The sequence below is a fragment of the Triticum aestivum genome, chromosome 6A (genome assembly GCF_018294505.1).
Source record: "Triticum aestivum cultivar Chinese Spring chromosome 6A, IWGSC CS RefSeq v2.1, whole genome shotgun sequence".
Taxonomy (NCBI): domain Eukaryota; kingdom Viridiplantae; phylum Streptophyta; class Magnoliopsida; order Poales; family Poaceae; genus Triticum; species Triticum aestivum.
Window position 1 is genome coordinate 533,274,155 of NC_057809.1, and position 22,636 is coordinate 533,296,790.

Below are 22,636 nucleotides of genomic sequence, written 5' to 3' on the forward strand. Positions count from 1 at the left end.
ACAATGCAATGCACCAGTGTAAAAAAGAACTTTTGCAGGAACATCGTTAACAGGAAGGTTACCCATGATGACATTTGATGAATCCTCTGCCTGAGCTGCATTCACCATATTTACCTTGGCGTACTTGGGGTTATGCTTGACCACAGCTGTACTTGCCGATCTGACAGGAGGAGGAGGAGGAAGACTCCTCTGGTTGACACACTTGTTGGCATAGTGACCATTCTGTTGGCACTTGTTGCACGTGACCTCTGAAAGCGGACGGTGATACGGAGCACTCGATCTTGGAGCTTGAGACGAAGTCTTGTTCTGAAAGCCAGGGTTGGGTGGGTGGGAAGAACCACTGCCACCTTTTCTCTTCTGCTGATACGGCTGATGGAACGGAGGAGGAGGAAGCCAATACTTCTGCTGCTTGGCCACTTGAGTAGAGGAAGAAGGAGTAACATCTCTGACTCGCTTCTTGGAAGCATCACACCTCAACTGAGCAGCCTCTTGCTTCAATGCCATGTTGTAGAACTCATCGTATCTCAAGGGCTCAAAGAGAACAAGAGCTAGCTGAATTTCTTCTTGAAGACCACCCCTGAACTGGTATATCATGCTCTTCTCATCAGGGACGTCCTGCTTGGCAAAGCAGACGAGCTTCTGAAACAACTTGTTGTAGTCATAGACAGACAAAGAACCTTGCTTTAGATTGCGGAATTCCTCACGCTTGCTTTCAACCATGCTCTGGGGAATATGATGAGCTCGAAAATCTCGACAGAAATCATCCCAAGTGATAACACGTCCACCTCTGGAGTCCTTGTACTACTAGAACCATTCTGCAGCTTGATCTTTGAGTTGGAAGGAAGCGAACTTGACAAAGTCCTCAGGCCTGACGTTACTGCACTCGAAATGCTTGCACAGATCCACTAGCCAATCGTCAGCATCGGTTGCCTCAACACAATTGCTGAAAGTCTTTGGCCCGTTAGCAAGGAACTGGTTGAGTGTAGCAAAGTGATTCTGATTGTTGCCTTGATTCCCTTGGTTGCCTTGATTGCGCTCTTGGAGAATTTGCATGATCAACTGGGTGTTTGCATTGGTTGCGGCCATCACAGCTTGCCATGCCTCCGGAGGAGGTGGAGGCGGTGGCGGATCAGGATTCGGAGTCGTGCGTGTTGGAGGAGCCATCCTGAAGAGGTTGACCACCATTAGCACATTGATAGATAAATATTGAAGCTGAATCCAACGGAATGAAAATTGCAACATATGGTCTTCACATCCGAACAAAATGAACGAATGCATTCCTCTTGAAATGGTCACATATCCATAAATTGAGAAGCCACGTAGAATTAAGGTAGAGAAGTAAATCAACAAGGTACGGATCAAGAACGAATAATCGGTAAGAAATCCCAATCTCAAACCAATATCCGTGGAAGAAGAACTAGAGCTACAAGAATTCCCACCTATGAAACTCCCGAACCTTTCCGGTTATGCAATCAGGTGTTGGGGATACAGGGGAAGCATAATATCTCACCCAAATCTAGCAAATCCTACATCCAGCTGTATCCATCCTTCAACACATAACCAAGAAACCTTCGGAAACCATCTACCTCAACCTTCAAAAAGCATCCGTTATACAAGTTATGGCGATACTCCTGAACTCCCGCCCCAGTACTGGGTGGCGTCGAGGTTATCTCACCAACGAACTACATAAAAGCGATTTTTGATGTCATCGTAATAAACTCAGGTATTCCAGAACAGCAACGTTAAAATTATGATGACAACACCTCAGAGATCAACTCCCCGGGACACTTCCACTAAACCCCTGACAGGAGGCACCAAGACAATGTTCTCATCATAAAACCATCGGAACGATTCCAAGATACCCGCGTGATCCTAAAATCTTTTTTAGTGAAATTTGAGAAGAGAAGTGTCAAAACTCTATGTCAGGATGCCTTACTAGAGCGATGAGGAGACTGGGAAGTGAAAAGAATTCCTAAACTCTCTGATATATAATTCCTAAATGGCTCAAAACATTTTTCTAGACACAACTCGGTTGCTAATAACGATCAAGCAATGGGGCTCCTAAGGTCGGGGAAGGCTCTGATTACCAACTTGTAACACCCTCGATGCGACTATATCTCCCACGTGTCGAGGCACGACTTAGAGGCATAATCGCATTGAAGGCATATGTCGCAAGTTAGGCAATCTTCACAACATCCCATGTAATATAAATCATAAAGGGGAGATAACATAGTTGGCGTACACTCGCCACGTCAATTAAGTACATAAATAACATTACATCAACCAAACACTCATGGCCCGACTACGGCGCCAAAATAAAAGATAACCCAACATGCGACACGGTCCCGATCACCCCCAACTAGGCACCACTACTGATCATAGGGAAAGGAAACATAGAAACGTTGAGAGTCCTCGTCGAACTCCCAATTGAGCTCAAGCGCATCTCCTGGAGCGGAAGCAACAGACCCTGCCTCTGGTGTAATAGTAATCTGTGAGCCACAGGGACTCAGCAATCTCGCACCCTCGCGATCAAGACTATTTAAGCTTATAGGTAAGGCAAGGTAAATATGTGTAGCTGCAGCAAGCGACTAGCAAATATGGTGGCTAACTTATTCGCAAAAGAGAGAGAGAGAGAAGAGGAGGTAAAGCGCGAGCGAGAAACTAGAGAACAACTTACACAAGCATTACTCCAACATCGTGTCCACTCCCGGACTCCGCCGAGAAGAGGCCATCACGGTAACACACTCAGTTGATTCATTTTAATTAAGTTAAGGTTCAAGTTATCTACAATTGGACATTAACAAATTCCCATCTGCCCATAACCGCGGGCACGGCTTTCGAAAGTTCAATCCCTGCAGGGGAGTACCAACTTAGCCCATGACAAGCTCTCACGGTCAACGAAGGAATATACCTCCTCCCAAGACGTTCCGATTAGACTCGGTATCTCGGTTCTTCAAGACACTTCAACAGGTTAAAACAAGACCAACAACACCGCCCGAATGTGCCGACAAATCCCGATAGGAGCTGCACATATCTCTTTCTCATGGCACACTCAGATTGTCTAAACTTCCGGTAGGCCAGCCCAGAGTTGCCCCTGGTAGCCACCGGCGGCTGACAGTTTGGACCAACACTCAGAGGAGCACTGGCCCGGGGGGTTAAAATAATGATGACCCTTGAGTCTGCAGAACCCAAGGGAAAGAAAAGGCTAGGTGGAAATGGTAAAACCAAGGTTGGGCATTGCTGGAAAGCTTTAATCAAGGCGAACTATCAAGGGGTTCCCATTATAACCCAACCACGTAAGGAACGCAAAATCCGGGAACATAACACCGATATGACGGAAACTAGGGCGGCAAGATTGGAACAAAACACTAAGTGAGAGGCCGAGCGTTCCACCCTTTACCAAGTATATAGATGCATTAAGATAACATAGCAATATAATGATATCCCAACAAGTAAATAAATGTTCCAACAAGGAACGGCCTCCAATCTTCACCTGCAACTAGCAACGCTATAAGAGGGGCTGAGCAAAGCGGTAACATAGCCAATCAACGGTTTGCTAGGACATGGTGGGTTAGAGGTTTGACATGGAAATTTGGGAGGCTTGAAAGCAAGTGGTAGGCATCGTAGCATTGGCATAGCAAAAGAGCGAGCAAACTAGCATAGCAAAGATAGTAGTGATTTCGAGGGTATGATCATCTTGCCTACACAGTTGTCAGAGTTGACTGGATCCTCGAAAGCAAACTCAACGGGCTCCTCGTTAGCGAACTCGTCTCCCGGCTCTACCCAAACAAGACAAACAAGCAACAAGGATACAATCAACCACGTGCAAGGATCAAGCAATATGATGCAAAGATGATATGCTATGCGGGATGCGATGCGGGATGCAAAATGCAAGATATGACAGGAAATGCATGAACCTGGCCTCAACTTGGAAATCCAAGTGTGCCACTGGAAAGATGAGATGAAATCGCTTGAGAACGATATAAAGAACGCCGGAATCGGAGTTACGGTTTGGAAATGGCAATCGATTCAAATATGGCAGCGGTCTACGATTTACAGCAAGTAGGCATCTAAATGCAATGAGATGAACATGCTACAGCACCCAAACATGACAACAAAATACATGGCAGGGATGCATTCAAGATGCTTAACAAAAGTCTAGCACTAAGCTACAACCAATTCATCCATTAACAGGTTCAAACAAGCATGGCAAAAATGCATATGGCAAACAAATCTCAGACTTGGTGAAATTAACACTTGTCTGGAATTTCAGATCAGGTAGCACTCTTCGGAGCAACAAAACTACATGCTATAGGACCTAAACATGGCAAAGTAAAGCATGGCATGGAGCTACTCAAAGAGCTTAACAAAGGTCCCTTAGTGACCTTGAGCCAAAAGGGATCAGAAAATGGAATTGCAAGCATGCGAACATAGCAAAAACATAATCAGATCACAGACTTGGTGAAAACTGGAGCATGCTGAAACATAACTCAAGTAGGCATGTTTACGAGCTCGATGCACTCACTACGGTACAAGTCATAACAAGGTAAGCATACACCCATTGAGAACACACAAAATGCAAGCTAGAAATGGCAAGAACAATAGCATGGCATGCACGGATCAACTACAACATCATCGGCAAAATTGCAAACAAGTTGACAATCTGCCCAGATTCACAAAGTAGCAAAAGTAGAGCTCGATTGACTCCAGCTAGGTTGCTCCATAATTGCAAACAAAGACATGGATGGATAGAGAACTACAATATTTACAAAACTCCCTTACTGATCATCCTCAAAAGAGTCACAGATCTCTAGGAAACAACATGAACATATGGCATCATGAGATAAACAGCTCAAGGACTTGGTGGAATTGCTAAGTCCCTGAAAACAGAATTAGCAAGTGCACCACTTTGCAAGCTTGCACTAGTCACCACACACATCACAAAAATACATGGGTTGCACCTCTGGAAAGATGACAAAACCCTTAACAAAACATACGTAGAGCATTAGGGCATATCATGCACACATTAATCATTGCAAAAATGACAAAAACCTAAATGAAGCAGCAGATCTGACAATTATCCCAAGTAGCCCTCTTCTAACAGCATTTCGAGCATCAAGATGAACTCAAATGACAATGATGCAATGGAATGAAATGATGTGCTCTTTGAGATGAACATTTTAATATGCTATATGCATGAATCGGAGCTACGGATGTAACGATATAGCATGAATGAGAAGGGCATATGGACTAGGGTTTCGGGGCAAAAAGTCAACCGAGACGAATTAGATCTGAGATCTGCACTGTAGCAGCACTGTAGATGGCGGCGTGCACGACCCGAGGATGGCCAGCCGGAGTCGTGGTTCTCGCCGGAGAGAGGGTCGCCGGAGTGAGGGGGGTCGGAGAGGGCGTCGGGATGGAGGCGCGGCGAGGCGGAGCTGCTCCGGCGGCCTTGGCGCGGCCAGGCAAGGCGGCGGGGTCGGCGCTGGCAACGAGCTGGCGGGCGGCGGAGGCGGCCGGCGCTTGAGGCGGCATGCGGTGGCGCTCAAGGGCGCGGAGGCCCTGGCGGCGGGGCGGAGACGAAGGGCGGCGCGGGGAAGCCGCGCCGGGAGGGCCGCACGTGGGCTCTCCATGCTGGCGCGGTTGGTGGAGGCGGCGGCGACACGTGTCGCGACAGGAGTGGATGGCGGTGAAGCGTCCAGCGGCGGCGGACATGTCCGCCCGCGCGGAGAGGAGCGGGGCTAGGGTTAGGGTGGTTGGATCCGGAATTTTTGGGAGGGGACTTTAAATAGGCATAGAGGGAGCTAGGAGAGTCCAAATGAGGTGCGGTTTTCGGCCACACGATCGTGATCGAACGCTCTAGATGATGGAGCAGAGTTAGGTGGGTTTTGGGCCAAATTGGAGGGGTGTTGGGCTGCAACAAACGCGAGGCCTTTTCGGTCCCTCGGTTAACCATTGGAGTATCAAACGAAGTCCAAATGATATGAAACTTGACAGGCGGTCTACCGGTAGTAAACCAAGGCCGCTTGGCAAGTCTCGATCCAATCCGGAAATGTTGAATCCCCACACACAAAAGAAAGGTAGAAATGACCACCGGAGGAGAACGAAGCGTCGGAATGCAAAATGGACAACGGGAAAATGCTCGAATGCATGAGACAAACACGTATGCAAATGCAATGCACATGATGACATGATATGAGATGCATGACAACGACAACAACACACGGAGACAAAAACCCGAACCTAAGAAAATAAAATAACTTAACGCCGGAAACGGCAAGAGTTGAAGTACAAATTAGGAAAGTTATATCTGGGGTGTTACACAGGGGACCGAGAGCAAGAGCAGAGCAGCAGCGCGAGCGAGAGCTAAAGCAGCAGCAGCTCCTACTGATGTGGACATCGCCACCGAGGGAGCGACACCGTGGAGGAAGTGGCCGGCGATGCCGCCGTGGATGGAGCCGCGCCGTGTCGGCTCGGGACCGAGCACGGGCAGCACCGTGAGATCGAATCAAGAAGAAAATGCGGCGATTAGTGTACAACCTCTTTTGTGGCGCCGATTAGGCCGCATCTTCATCCGAGGAAATAGTGATGACGATGCTCTTCTGGTGGTGCAGGTGAAGACGGTGGTGTGGGAATGGAGGTGGCGTGAAAGACGAGGGGAACAGCGGGGAAGCTCCTTGTAGGTGGAGGATGAGGTGGCTGAACCGGCGGGATGATGAGATCGACGACGGATCCTCATCCGGTACGGTGGATGAGGGACATCGAGGTGTTGCTGTGGACGACGTCATCGGGGAAGAGGCTCCGGCTGGTTGGCGGACGGAGCAGGGTGTGGGGTTTCGTTGCGGGTTTTCGCGGCCTCGGTGTACGAATGGGTGGGCGGATGGGATGGGAGTGGGGAACCATGGCTTAGAGACGCGTGTCGGGATTTCACAGGAGGTGGGAGTTTTTGCGCGCGTTGTAATTTCGGAATAGCAAGGCGCGGGTTGAGATGGAGGGAGTTGTTGGAGCACAACGAGACAAAGATATATCTTAAATATTTTGGGCTAACAAGGCGCGGGTTGAAATTTCCGGACAAGCCTAACGTGTACTGTACCAAATCAATGCGCACTACAAATGTCATTCAAAACTTTGAATTCATGTTATGTTCAATTAAAATATTTCGCTACATGTATAATGCATGCAACCTACTACTCAAATGAACGTTTTAGTGCATTCCAAATGTGTATACTACCGCTTCAATATGAACTAAATTTGAATTCATTTCTCTATTTGAATAAGATCTACAGTAATGATTGTTGTGAAGTCAAAGCATTTGAATTCGTTTCTCTGTTTTCATAAGATCTACAATCATCATTATTGTCAAGTTAAACCATCGTTTGTGTATTATCTTCACATCACACCACATGATTAGTCTCGAGTCACATATGAACTATGTGTACTATATGAACTCGAACTAGATTTTTTGAATCCACTTTATTTTGATTTCAAATCACATTACATTTCTAGCTCTAGCTAGATCTTCATAATCTAAACCATGTCTCATATGTATAATGTGTTTATCACATTATGTATGGTGCCCCGCCCCCTACGCCTACAAGTATTTAGATGTGAGTTGCAAACACCACACATTACCACAAATTCAAATAAAATGTGAGAATGTTCGATATATAGTATTGTTTAGATTGTTCGATATTTAGTTTTAAGGTGCAAACGCCACACATTATCACAAATTCAAATAAAATGTGAGATTGTTTGATGTATAGTATGGTTTAGATTGTTCGGCATTTAGCTGTGAGTTGCAAACGCCATGCATTATCACATTATGGTATAACATGTGCACAACACGTGTATCACCGCTATATTCATGCATGCAATGTTTAAAACACTATGATCTCCTATTCAAATATATGAATCTGCTTTCATATCAAATTATGATCTTTGTTAGTCTCTTACACCCACACAATCCTCTAACCTTTGTAGCTACCACTAACTTTCTCTCGTGCATGCACACGCCCTCCTCGTCCTCCCCCTCCCTCGGCATTCTATCTACCGGGCACATTCATTTTTTTCATTAGGTCGTTCTCCCAGAGTCTCCACAACTCCTTTCCGACACACACCGATCGATAAACCTCTCCAGCGATGCCTGCCTACAACATACACACACACACATCTTCAATCTCCTCCTTTATGTGTCCTTGCCTCGTGTCTCTCATACGGTCAGACACACGTGTAAACTCTCACCCCTCTTTTCATCGATCTCACAACCGCACACTCCTCCCCCTATCTAGCTAGTAGTTGGGCCTCTCGCACCACCTCCTAGCTCCATTCTCTCTGTCTATCCATCTCGCTGGGCCTTATTTGCCTCTAACAAATGGACGTACACTGACCGATCTCTCGCTATACATATAGCTAGCTAGGTCCTTATAACTCGTTTTTACCCACACGTGAATCGATCTACCTCATTAGTTGTGTCTCTCCCTTCCTCCGACAAACAATAATTGATCTACCGATCTAGTTAGGTTTGCTTACCAAACATATGGTTCCCCTTCATCATCCATGGATGCGTCCCGACAGATCTATCATGCACAGGCACACAAAGAAACACATCCCCACTCTTATTGATAATATTGCAGTTCCACCCTCAGTTTGTCTAGTAGGCCTCTCCCACCATCTTTGAGAAGCAACTCCATCACCCATCCAGCACTCTACCCCTCTCCCTCCCTCTCCCTCCCTCTCTCTCTCCTCTCTCTCTCTGTCCCATCATATTTCCCATCCTTTAGTTATGTATGGATGTCGACCGATCTCCCTCAAGACATAGCTGGGTCTCTCCTTCTCAACACATATACGAGTCGTTCTACATCTATAGTTAGGACTCTGTCTACCCCTCCCCCGAGCCCCCTCCCCCCACACACATGATGACCCACAAGTATAGGGGATCTATCATAGTCCTTTCGATAAGTAAGAGTGTCGAACCCAACGAGGAGCGGAAGGAAATGATAAGCGGTTTTCAGCAAGGTATTCTCTGCAAGTATTGAAACAAGTGGTAATAGATAGTTTTGTGATAGGATAATTTGTAACGAGCAACAAGTAACAAAAGTAAATAAAGTGCAACAAGATGGCCCAATCCTTTTTGTAGCAAAGGACAAGCCTGGACAAACTCTTATATAAGGAAAAGCGCTCCCGAGGACACATGGGAATATCGTCAAGCTAGTTTTCATCACGTTCATATGATTCGCGTTCGGTACTTTGATAATTTGATATGTGGGTGGACCGGTGCTTGGGTGCTGTTCTTACTTGAACAAGCATCCCACTTATGATTAACCTCTATTGCAAGCATCCGCAACTACAACAAAAGTATTAAGGTAAACCTAACCATAGCATGAAACATATGGATCCAAATCAGCCCCTTACGAAGCAACGCATAAACTAGGGTTTAAGCTTCTGTCACTCTAGCAACCCATCATCTACTTATTACTTCCCAATGCCTTCCTCTAGGCCCAAATAATGGTGAAGTGTTATGTAGTCGACGTTCACATAACACCACTAGATGCTAGACAACATACATCTCATCAAAATATCGAGCGAATACCAAATTCACATGACTACTAATAGCAAGACTTCTCCCATGTCCTCAGGAACAAACGTAACTACTCACGAAGCATAATCATGTTCATAATCAGAGGGGTAATGAGGGAGTCCTGGATTAGGGGGTGTTCGGATAGCCGGACTATACCTTCAGCCGGACTCCTGGACTATGAAGATACAAGATTGAAGACTTCGTCCCGTGTCCGGATGGGACTTTCCTTGGCGTGGAAGGCAAGCTTGGCGATGCGATATTCAAGATTTCCTACCATTGTAATCGACTCTGTGTAACCCTAACCCTATCCGGTGTCTATATAAACCGGAGGGTTGTAGTCTGTAGAACAGGAATCAACTCCATACACAATCATACCATAGGCTAGCTTCTAGGGTTTTAGCCTCCTTGATCTCGTGGTAGATCTACTCTTGTACTACCCATATCGTCAATATTAATCAAGCAGGAGTAGGGTTTTACCTCCATCGAGAGGGCTCGAACCTGGGTAAAACAAAGTGTCCCCTGTTGGGGAACGTAGTAATTTCAAAATTTTCCTACGCACACGCAAGATCATGGTGATGCATAGCAACGAGAGGGGAGAGTGTGATCTACGTACCCTTGTAGATCGACAACGGAAGTGTTTGGTTGATGTAGTCGTACGTCTCCACGGCCCGATCGATCAAGCACCGAAACTACGACACCTCCGAGTTCTAGCACACGTTCAGCTCGATGACGATCCCCGGACTCCGATCCAGCAAAGTGTCGGGGAAGAGTTCCGTCAGCACGACGGCGTGGTGACGATCTTGATGTACTACTATCGCAGGGTTTCGCCTAAGCACCGTTACAATATTATCAAGGACTATGGTGGCAGGGGGCGCCGCACACGGCTAAGAATATGATCACGTGGATCAACTTGTGTTCCTCTGGGGTGCCCCTGCCTCCGTATATAAAGGCTCAAGGTGGGGGTGCGGCCGGCCTAGGAGAGGCGCGCCAGGAGGAGTCCTACTCCCTCTGGGAGTAGGATTCCCCCCCCCCAATCCTAGTTGGAATAGGATTCGCGGAGGGAGGAAAAGAGAAAGGGGGCCGGCCCCCTCTCCTTGTCCTATTCGGACCAAGGGAGGGGAGGGGCGCGCGGCCCATCTCAGGCTGCCTCTTCTCTTTTCCACTAAGGCCCACTAAGGCCCATATAGCTCCCGGGGGGTTCCGGTAACCTCCCGGTACTCCGGTAAAATCCCGATTTCACCCGGAACACTTCCGATATCCAAACATAGGCTTCCAATATATCAATCTTTATGTCTCGACCATTTCGAGACTCCTCGTCATGTCCGTGATCACATCCGGGACTCCGAACAACCTTCGGTACATCAGAACGTATAAACTCATAATATAACTGTCATCGAAACCTTAAGCGTGCGGACCCTACGGGTTCGAGAACAATGTAGACATGACCGAGACATGTCTCCGGTCAATAACCAATAGCGGGACCTGGATGCCCATATTGGCTCCTACATATTCTACGAAGATCTTTATCGGTCAGACCGCATAACAACATACATTGTTCCCTTTGTCATCGGTATGTTACTTGCCCGAGATTCGATCGTCGGTATCCAATACCTAGTTCAATCTCATTACCGGCAAGTCTCTTTACTCGTTCTGTAATACATCATCTCGCAACTAACTCATTAGTTGCATTGCTTGCAAGGCTTAAGTGATGTGCATTACCGAGAGGGCCCAGAGATACCTCTCCGACGATCGGAGTGACAAATCCTAATCTCGAAATACGTCAACCCAACATGTACCTTTGGAGACACCTGTAGAGCACCTTTATAATCACCCAGTTACGTTGTGACATTTGGTAGCACACAAAGTGTTCCTCCGGCACACGGGAGTTACATAATCTCATAGTCATAGGAACATGTATAAGTCATGAAGAAAGCAATAGCAACATACTAAACGATCGGGTGTTAAGCTAATGGAATGGGTCATGTCAATCAGATCATTCAACTAATGATGTGATCCCGTTAATCAAATGACAACTCTTTGTCAATGGTTAGGAAACATGACCATCTTTGATTAACGAGCTAGTCAAGTAGAGGCATACTAGTGACACTCTGTTTGTCTATGTATTCACACATGTATTATGTTTCCGGTTAATACAATTCTAGCATGAATAATAAACTTTTATCATGATATAAGGAAATAAATAATAACTTTATTATTGCCTCTAGGGCATATTTCCTTTAGTCTCCCACTTGCACTAGAGTCAATAATCTAGTTCACATCGCCATGTGATCTAACATCAATAGTTCACATCTTTATGTGGTTAACACCCATAGTTCACATCGATATGTGACCAACACCCAAAGGGTTTACTAGAGTCAGTAATCTAGTTCACATTGCTATGTGATTAACACCCAAAGAGTACTGAGGTGTGATCATGTTTTGCCTGTGAGAGAAGTTTAGTCAACGGGTCTGCCATATTCAGATCCGTAAGTATTCTGCAATTTTTCTATGTCTACAATGCTCTGCACGGAGCTACTTTAGCTAATTGCTCCCACTTTCAATATGTATCCAGATGAAGACTAAGAGTCATCCGGATCAGTGCCAAAACTTGTATCAACGTAACCCTTTTACGACGAACCTTTTGTCACCTCCATAATCGAGAAACGTATCCTTATTCCACTAAGGATAATTTTGACCGCTGTCCAGTGATCTACTCCTAGATCACTATTGTACTCCCTTGCCAAAATCAGTGTAGGGTATACAATAGATCTGGTACGCAGCATGGCATATTTTATAGAACTTATGGCTGAGGCATAGGGAATGACTTTCATTCTCTCTCTATCTTCTGCCTTGGTCGGGTTTTGAGTCTTACTCAACTTCACACCTTGCAACACAGGCAAGAACTCTTTCTTTGACTGTTCCATTTTGAACTACTTCAAAATCTTGTCAAGGTATGTACTCATTGAAAAAACTTATCAAGCATTTTGATCTATCTCTATAGATCTTGATGCGCAATATGTAAGGAGCTTCACCGAGGTCCTTCTTCAAAAAACTTCTTTCAAACACTCCTTTATGCTTTGTAGAATAATTATTTCCGATCAACAATATGTCATTTACATATACTTATCAGAAATGTTGTAGTGCTCCCACTCACTTTCTTGTAAATACAGGCTTCACCACATGTCTGTATAAAACTATATGCTTTGATCAACTTATCAAAGCGTGTATTCCAACTCCGAGATGCTTGCACCAGTCCATAGATGGATCGCTGGAGCTTACATATTTTGTTAGCACCTTTAGGATTGACAAAACCTTCTGGTTGCATCATATACAACTCTTCTTTAAGAAATCCATTAAGGATTGCAGTTTTATTATCCATTTGCCAGATTTCATAAAATTCAGCAATTGCTAACATGATTCGGACAGACTTTAAGCATCGGTACAAGTGAGAAAATCTCATCATAGTCAACACCTTGAACTTTGTCAAAAACCTTTTTTGACAAGTCTAGCTTTGTAGATAGTAACACTACTATTAGCGTCCGTCTTTCTCTTGAAGATCCATTTATTTTCTATGGCTTGCCGATCATCGGGCAAGTCAACCAAAGTCCATACTTTGTTCTCATACATGGATCCCATCTCAGATTTCATGGCCTCAAGCCATTTCCCGGAATCTGGGCTCATGATCACTTCCTCATAGTTCGCAAGTTCGTCATGGTCTAGTAACATGACTTCCAGAACAGGATTACCGTACCACTGTGGTGCGGATCTCACTCTGGTTTACCTACGAGATTCGGTAGTAACTTGATCTGAAGTTACATGATCATCATCATTAGCTTCCTCACTAATTGGTGTAGTAGTCACAAGAACAGATTTCTGTGATGAACTACTTTCGAATAAGGGAGAAGGTACAATTACCTTATCAAGTTTCTACTTTCCTCCCACTCACTTCATTCGAGAGAAAACCCCTTCTCTAGAAAGGATCCATTCTTAGCAACGAATGTCTTGCCTTCGGATATGTGATATAAGGTGTACCCAACAGTCTCCTTTGGGTATCCTATGCAGACATATTTCTCCGATTTGGGTTTGAGCTTATGAGGATGAAACTTTTTCATATAAGCATCACAATCCCAAACTTTAAGAAACGACAACTTTGGTTTCTTGCCAAACCACAGTTCAGATTGTGTCGTCTCAACGGACTTAGATGGTGCCCCTTTTTAACGTGAATGCAGCTGTCTTTAATGCATAACCCCAAAAACTATAGTGGTAAATCGGTAAGAAACATCATAGATTGTACTATATCCAATAAAGTACGATTATGACGTTCAGACACACCATTATGCTGTGGTGTTCCAGGTGGCACGAATTTGTGAAACTATTCCATATTGTTTTAATTGAAGACCAAACTTGTAACTCAAATATTTGTCTCCACGATCAGATCGTAGAAACTTTATTTTCTTGTTACGATGATTTTCCACTTCACTCTGAAATTCTTTGAGCTTTTCAAATGTTTCAGACTTATGTTTCATCAAGTAGATATACCCATATCTGCTCAAATCATCTGTGAAGGTCAGAAAATAACGATACCCGCCACGAGCCTTAACACTCATCGGATCGCATACATCAGTATGTATTATTTCCAATAAGTCAGTTGCTCGCTCCATTGTTCCGGAGAACGGAGTCTTAGTCATCTTGCCCATAAGGCATGGTTCGCAAGCATCAAGTGATTCATAATCATGTGATTCTAAAATCCCATCAGCATGGAGTTTCTTCATGCGCTTTACAGAAATATGACCTAAACGGCAATGCCACAAATAAGTTGCACTATCATTATTAACTTTGCATCTTTTGTCTTTAATATTATGAATATGTGTATCACTATGATCGAGATCCAATGAACCATTTTCATTGGGTGTGTAACCATATAAGGTTTTATTCATGTAAACAGAACAACAATTACTCTCTAACTTAAATGAATAGCTGTATTGCAATAAACATGATCAAATCATATTCATGCTCAACGCAAACACTAAATAACACTTATTTAGGTTCAACGCTAATCCCGAAAGTATAGGTAGTGTGCGATGATGATCATATCAATCTTGGAACTACTTCCAGCACACATCGTCACTTCACCCTTAACTAGTTTCTGTTCATTCTGCAACTCCCATTTCGAGTTACTACTCTTAGCAACTGAACTAGTATCAAATACTGAGGGGTTGCTACGAACACTAGTAAAATACACATTAATAGCCTGTATATCAAATATACCTTTGTTCACTTTGCCATCCTTCTTATCCGCCAAATACTTGGGGCAGTTCCGCTTCCAGTGACTAGTCCCTTTGCAGTAGAAGCACTTAGTCTCAGGCTTAGGACCAGACTTGGGCTTCTTCACTTGAGCAGCAACTTGCTTGCCGTTCTTCTTGAAGTTCCCCTTCTTCCCTTTGCCCTTTTATTGAAACTAGTGGTCTTGTCTACCATCAACACTTGATGTTTTTCTTGATTTCTACCTTCGTTGATTTCAACATCACGAAGAGCTTGGGAGTTGTTTCCGTTATCCCTTGCATATTATAGTTCATCACGAAGTTCTACTAACTTGGTGATGGTGACTAGAGAATTTTGTCAATCACTATCTTATCTGGAAGATTAACTCCCACTTGATTTAAGCGATTGTAGTACCCAGACAATCTGAGCACATGCTCACTAGTTGAGCGATTCTCCTCCATCTTTTAGCTATAGAACTTGTTGGAGACTTCATATCTCTCAACTCGGGTATTTGCTTGAAATATTAACTTCAACTCCTGGAACATCTCATATGGTCCATGACGTTCAAAATGTCTTTGAAGTCCCGATTCTAAGCCGTTAAGCATGGTGCACTAAACTATCAAGTAGTCATCATATTGAGCTAGCCAAATGTTCATAACGTCTGCATCTGCTCCTGCAATAGGTCTGTCACCTAGCGGTGCATCAAGGACATAATTCTTCTGTGCAGCAATGAGGATAAACCTCAGATCACGGATCCAATCCGCATCATTGCTACTAACATCTTTCAACACAATTTTCTCTAGGAACATATCAAAATAAACACAGGGAAGCAACAACGCGAGCTATTGATCTACAACATAATTTGCAAAATACTACCAGGACTAAGTTCATGATAAATTTAAGTTCAATTAATCATATTACTTAAGAACTCCCACTTAGATAGACATCCCTCTAATCCTCTAAGTGATCACGTGATCCAAATCAACTAAACCATGTCCGATCATCACGTGAGATGGAGCAGTTTCATTGGTGAACATCACTATGTTGATCATATCTACTATATGATTCACGCTCGACCTTTCGGTCTCCGTGTTCCAGGCCATATCTGTATATGCTTGGCTCGTCAAGTATAACCTGAGTATTCCGCGTGTGCAACTGTTTTGCACCCGTTGTATTTGAACGTAGAGCCTATCACACCCGATCATCACGTGGTGTCTCAGCACGAAGAACTTTTGCAACGCTGCATACTCAGGGAGAACACTTCTTGATAATTAGTGAGAGATCATCTTATAATGCTATCGTCAATCAAAGCAAGATAAGATGCATAAAAGATAAACATCACATGCAATCAATATAAGTGATATGATATGGCCATCATCATCTTGTGCTTGTGATCTCCATCTTCGAAGCACCGTCGTGATCACCATCGTCACCGGCGCGACACCTTGATCTCCATCGTAGCATCATTGTCGTCTCACCAATCTTATGCTCCCACGACTATCGCTACCGCTTAGTGATAAAGTAAAGCATTACAGCGCGATTAAGTTGCATACAATAAAGCGACAACCATATGGCTCCTGCCAGTTGCCGATAACTCGGTTACAAAACATGATCATCTCATACAATAAAATTTAGCATCATGTCTTGACCATATCACATCACAACATGCCCTGCAAAAACAAGTTAGACGTCCTCTACTTTGTTGTTGCAAGTTTTACGTGGCTGCTACGGGCTTAAGCAAGAACCAATCTTACCTACGCATCAAAACCACAACGATAGTTTGTCAAGTTGGTGCTGTTTTAACCTTCGCAAGGACCAGGCGTAGCCACACTCGGTTCAACTAAAGTTGGAGAAACTGTCACCCGCAAGCCACCTATGTGCAAAGCACGTCGGGAGAACCGGTCTCGCGTAAGCGTACGCGTAATGTCGGTCCGGGCCGCTTCGTCCAACAATACCGCCGAACCAAAGTATGACATGCTGGTAAGCAGTATGACTTATATCGCCCACAACTCACTTGTGTTCTACTCGTGCATATAACATCAACATATAAAACTTAGGCTCGGATGCCAATGTTGGGGAACGTAGTAATTTCAAAATTTTCCTACGCACACGCAAGATCATGGTGATGCATAGCAACGAGAGGGGAGAGTGTGATCTACGTACCCTTGTAGATCGACAACAGAAGCGTTTGGTTGATGTAGTCGTACGTTTCCACGGCCCGACTGATCAAGCACCGAAACTACGGCACCTCCGAGTTCTAGCACACGTTCAGCTCGATGACGATCCCCGGACTCCGATCCAGCAAAGTGTTGGGGAAGAGTTCCGTCAGCACGACGGCGTGGTGATGATCTTGATGTACTACTGTCGTAGGGCTTCGCCTAAGCACCGTTACAATATTATCGAGGACTATGGTGGCAGGGGGCGCCGCACACTGCTAAGAATATGATCACATGGATCAAGTTGTGTTCCTTTGGGGTGCCCCTGCCTCCGTATATAAAGGCTCAAGGTGGGGGGTGCGGCCGGCCTAGGAGAGGCGCGCCAGGAGGAGTCCTACTCCCTCTGGGAGTAGGATCCCCCCCCCCCAATCCTAGTTGGAATAGGATTCGCGGAGGGGGGGGGGAAGAGAAAGGGGGCCGGCCCCCTCTCCTTGTCCTATTCGGACCAAGGGAGGGGAGGGGCGCGCGGCCCATCTCAGGCTGCCTCTTCTCTTTTCCACTAAGGCCCACTAAGGCCCATATAGCTCCCGGGGGGTTCCGGTAACCTTCCTGTACTCCGGTAAAATCCCGATTTCACCCGTAACACTTCCGATATCCAAACATAGGCTTCCAATATATCAATCTTTATGTCTCGACCATTTCGAGACTCCTCGTCATGTACATGATCACATCCGGGACTCCGAACAACCTTCGGTACATCAGAACGTATAAACTCATAATATAACTGTCATCGAAACCTTAAGCGTGCGGACCCTACGGGTTCGAGAACAATGTAGACATGACCGAGACATGTCTCCGGTCAATAACCAATAGCGGGACCTGGATGCCCATATTGGCTCCTACATATTCTACGAAGATCTTTATCGGTCAGACCGCATAACAACATACGTTGTTCCCTTTGTCATCGGTATGTTACTTGCCCGAGATTCGATCGTCGGTATCCAATACCTAGTTCAATCTCGTTACCGGCAAGTCTCTTTACTCGTTCTGTAATACATCATCTCGCAAATAACTCATTAGTTGCATTGCTTGCAAGGCTTAAGTGATGTGCATTACCGAGAGGGCCCAGAGATACCTCTCCGATGATCGGAGTGACAAATCCTAATCTCGAAATACGTCAACCCAACATGTACCTTTGGAGACACCTGTAGAGCACCTTTATAATCACCCAGTTACGTTGTGATGTTTGGTAGCACACAAAGTGTTCCTCCGGCACACGGGAGTTACATAATCTCATAGTCATAGGAACATGTATAAGTCATGAAGAAAGCAATAGCAACATACTAAACGATCGGGTGCTAAGCTAATGGAATGGGTCATGTCAATCAGATCATTCAACTAATGATGTGATCATGTTAATCAAATGACAACTCTTTGTCAATGGTTAGGAAACATAACCATCTTTGATTAACGAGCTAGTCAAGTAGAGGCATACTAGTGACACTCTGTTTGTCTATGTATTCACACATGTATTATGTTTCCGGTTAATACAATTCTAGCATGAATAATAAACTTTTATCATGATATAAGGAAATAAAAAATAACTTTATTATTGCCTCTAGGGCATATTTCCTTCATCCCCAGTCTCCTGTTCGGCGGCTTCGCACTGCGGGCCAACTCGCTTCGCCACCTTGAGCAGATCGAAAGCTACGCCCCTGGCCATCAGGTCAGGTTTAGAAGCCTAAACTACACGGCTTACATCCGCGAAGACTTGATCTTCGACAGATTCGAGCCACAGCCGAGCGCGCCACACTGTCTCGATGGGCATGATATAGCTCTGCCGCCGAACAGCGCTTTGAAGGCCGCACACGCATCGGTTTCGGCCATTGATTCGGAACCTACTACACCGATCGAGGCTCAGCGGTTGGACGCTGCCTCAGGGGCTGCGATCTGCGATCAAGCCGAACTCCAGCCCCGCACTCCGCTTGGCCCGTGACTCCAAGGAGCCGGATTCCTCTCTGAACCCCGAGCCCCCCGCGCCCCTGCCAATCGAATCCGATTGGGCGCCGGTAATGGAGTTCACCGCAACGGACATCTTTCAGCATTCACCTTTTGGCGATATCCTGAATTCTCTTAAGTCTCTCTCTTTATCAGGAGAGCCCTGGCCGGACTACGGTCAGCAAGGGTGGGATACGGACGGTGAGGAAATTCAAAACCCACCCACCACCCACCTTGTAGCCACTGTCGACGATTTAACCGACATACTTGACTTCGGCTCCGAGGACATCGACGACATGGACGATGATATAGGAGACGAACAAGAACCAGCACCTATAGGGCGCTGGAAGGCCACCTCGTCATATGACATATATATGGTGGATACTCCCAAAGATGGAGATGGCGATGGAACAATGGGGGACAATGCCCCCAAGAAACAGAAAAAGCGCCGGCGTCAGCGGCGTCGCTCTAAATCCTGCCAAAACACAAACGGTGATTCCGGCACGGGAGATAATACTACCCCGGATAGCCCCGAAGAACACCAACCTCAGCAAAATTCGGCACAGGAAAATGGAGAAGCCAGCCCTCAGGAAAGAGCGGTAGACCGAGAGGTCGAGGACGATAACCGCACGCCTCCCCCCGAAGACGAGGCAAGCCTCGAAGACGACAAATTCGCCATACCATCAGACCCCGCCGAGCAAGAGCGTTTTAAACGCAGGCTTGTTGCAACTGCACGCAGCCCAAAAAAGTAGAAGCGGAAGCTAAAAACAGCGGAAGATGCACTCCGGATCAGATGGAGCAAGGTAATCAATACCAGAGATAAGTACGGCGACAGTCGCCGCACTAAAAGTTATCCGAAAAGAAAGCTACTGCCTGAATTTGACGAAGAGGCCTCAGAACCCTCGCATTCAAAAAATGAAGAAGCCACACGGTCGGATAGACGACCTCACAAAGCGGCAAACGGCGCCGCACTTAGATCGGCATGCAACCCATTTAAGGATTCGCATCACGGCTCAGTCAGGTCCATTTATGGGCCAAGAAAGCAAGCTCTTGTAAGCAATGCTATAAAGCCGTCATCAGAGTCCGGCATACCCAAATACAGGGGTGCTGCACATCCCCTATGTTTCACCGATGAGGTCCTGGACTACGAATTCCCAAAAGGATTCAAACCCGTAAACATAGAGGCATACAGTGGAACAACAGACCCGGGAGTCCGGATCGAGGATTACAACCTCCACATACACATGGCCAGAGGAGATGATCTCCACGCCATAAAATATCTACCCCTCAAGCTTAAAGGGCTAGCCCGGCATTGGCTTAAAAGCCTTCCCGAAAACTCAATTGGAAGCTGGGAAGAGCTCGAGGACGCTTTCCGAGCAAACTTTCAAGGGACCTATGTCCGCCCTCCGGATGCAGATGATCTTAGTCACATAAATCAACAACCCGGAGAATCAGCTCAGCAGTTCTGGAACAGATTCCTTACTAAAAAGAATCAGATAGTCGACTGTCCGGACTTTGAAGCCTTAGCAGCTTTCAGGCACAATGTCCGAGATGAATGGCTCGCCAGACACCTCGGCCAAGAAAAGCCAAGAACAATGGCCGCACTAACAAGCCGCATGACCCGCTTTTGTGCAGGAGAGGACAGCTGGTTGGTAAGATGCGGCCCCAGCGACCCAAGTACACCCGAAACCAGAGATGGAAACGGAAGACCGCAACGCAACAAGGACCGTCGTTGGACTAAAGACAAAAGTCCGAAGAGCATGACAGTCAACGCCGGATTCAAAGGCTCACGACAAAATCAGGAAAATCGCCCCCCAGGATAACAGGGACGATCCATCAAACCTAAATAAAATCCTAGACAGAATATGTCAGATACACAGTACCCCTGGGAAGCCTGCTAACCATACCCATAGAGACTGTTGGGTCTTCAAACAATCCAGCAAACTCAATGCCGAACACAAGGGGCTCGACACACCAAGCGAAGACAAGGACGAACCCCAACAGCAGAGCTCCAGGAAACAAAAGAACTTCCCACAAGAAGTAAAAACTGTGAACTCACTTCACATAACAAAACGTGCGGTGCCCGTAAAGGTACGCACCACATGGCCCGTCCCCAAAGGATCGTGCCATTGGTTGTCAAAACCGATCACTTTCGATCAGCTAGATTATTCTAGGGATATCAAGAATGTAGGATGGACTGCCTTGATACTCGATCCAAAAATTGGCGGACTCAAGTTTTCAAATGTCCTCATGGACGGTGGCAGCGGACTAAACCTGATATATCAGGATACAATACGGCACATGGGGATAAACCCAGCAAGAATCCGCCGCAGCAAAACCTCTATTCAAGGGGTAACACCTGGTCCGGATACCCGTTGTATGGGTTTTCTCCGGCTCACAGTCGCATTCGGCTCTGCCGATAACCTCCGCTGCAAAAAACTGACCTTCCACGTCGTCCTGTTCTCAAGTCGCTATCAAGCACTACTGGGACGTGAAGCTTTCGCCCGATTTAACGCAATACCACATTATGCATCTCTTACGCTTAAGATGCCCGGTCCACGAGGTATCATCTCCTTGATGGGGAAGCACTAAAAGTGCGCCTCCCCAAGCAGAGGACAGTGCGGCCGCCTTAACAGTCCCACAGGAAAATGGCCTCACCGGCCAAAAACCTTCAAAATAGGTCATTTAAAAGACCACGAACACGGATAGACGAGTTCAGTGCAAAATCATCATTGATGCAGGCATAGAAGCCATATATCCCCGCACAAGGGGCTCCACGCATATACAATGAGAGACAATAAAGCTCAAACTTACATATCTTACTTTATATTTTGTTTATTTTAAAAACTTTTTCGGCATGACTCGTTTTGAACTCAGTTCCTCTCTTTTACAGATGAACGTCGTGCGGCGCCTGTCCAGGATACGGCACAACGGAGACACAGGCGCAGACGTGCAGTAGGGACCCATTCTAAAGGATTCTTTTTAGATTAAGACCCTACGTAAACCTTTTTTTACTGTCTCTTGTTGCTACACATCCCCTGGTTTTTTGCTTTCTAATATAACCAAGGAGGAGGCTGGCGTCTTGGCATGTGGCCACGTCAGAATTTTTGCACGTACCTGGACACTAGGGGCTTTTTCAATAAAGAGTGTTGTTTGGCCCGCACTCACAAAGACCGAACACCTTAGGGAGTGTTCGGCGTCGCGAGTTTTGGCATTATATGCATCAGCTCCGAATCATGTCTTTCGTCAAATGTTGCGTTGCCCGGCTCCTGAGTTCGGCTACCTTATGTTCCGCTCTATCGGCTAAGGTAGCACCAGGAGAACTACTGCGATTCTGCCCCCGGTTCGGCCAGGGCGAGCACCTCAGTAGAGAAAGCCGAAAACTGACTGTCATGATGTAGCGTGAGACTGGTCAGCCACTCGATGACCGATCGGAATCTATTGGATTCCCCCGCTTTGACGAAGGGCCGCTGCCCGGTCAGGCACATACATGCCCCGATTCGGACGAGCGCAGTGGCCATCAAGGAGCTACCTAAAGAGTCTCATTTTCAAACTCCTATGGCTAAGTGAAAGTGTTAAAGCATTATAGTCCGGTTGCCTGGCCCGCTGCGCTATCACCTCCTTTGTAGGACCAAGACGTTGG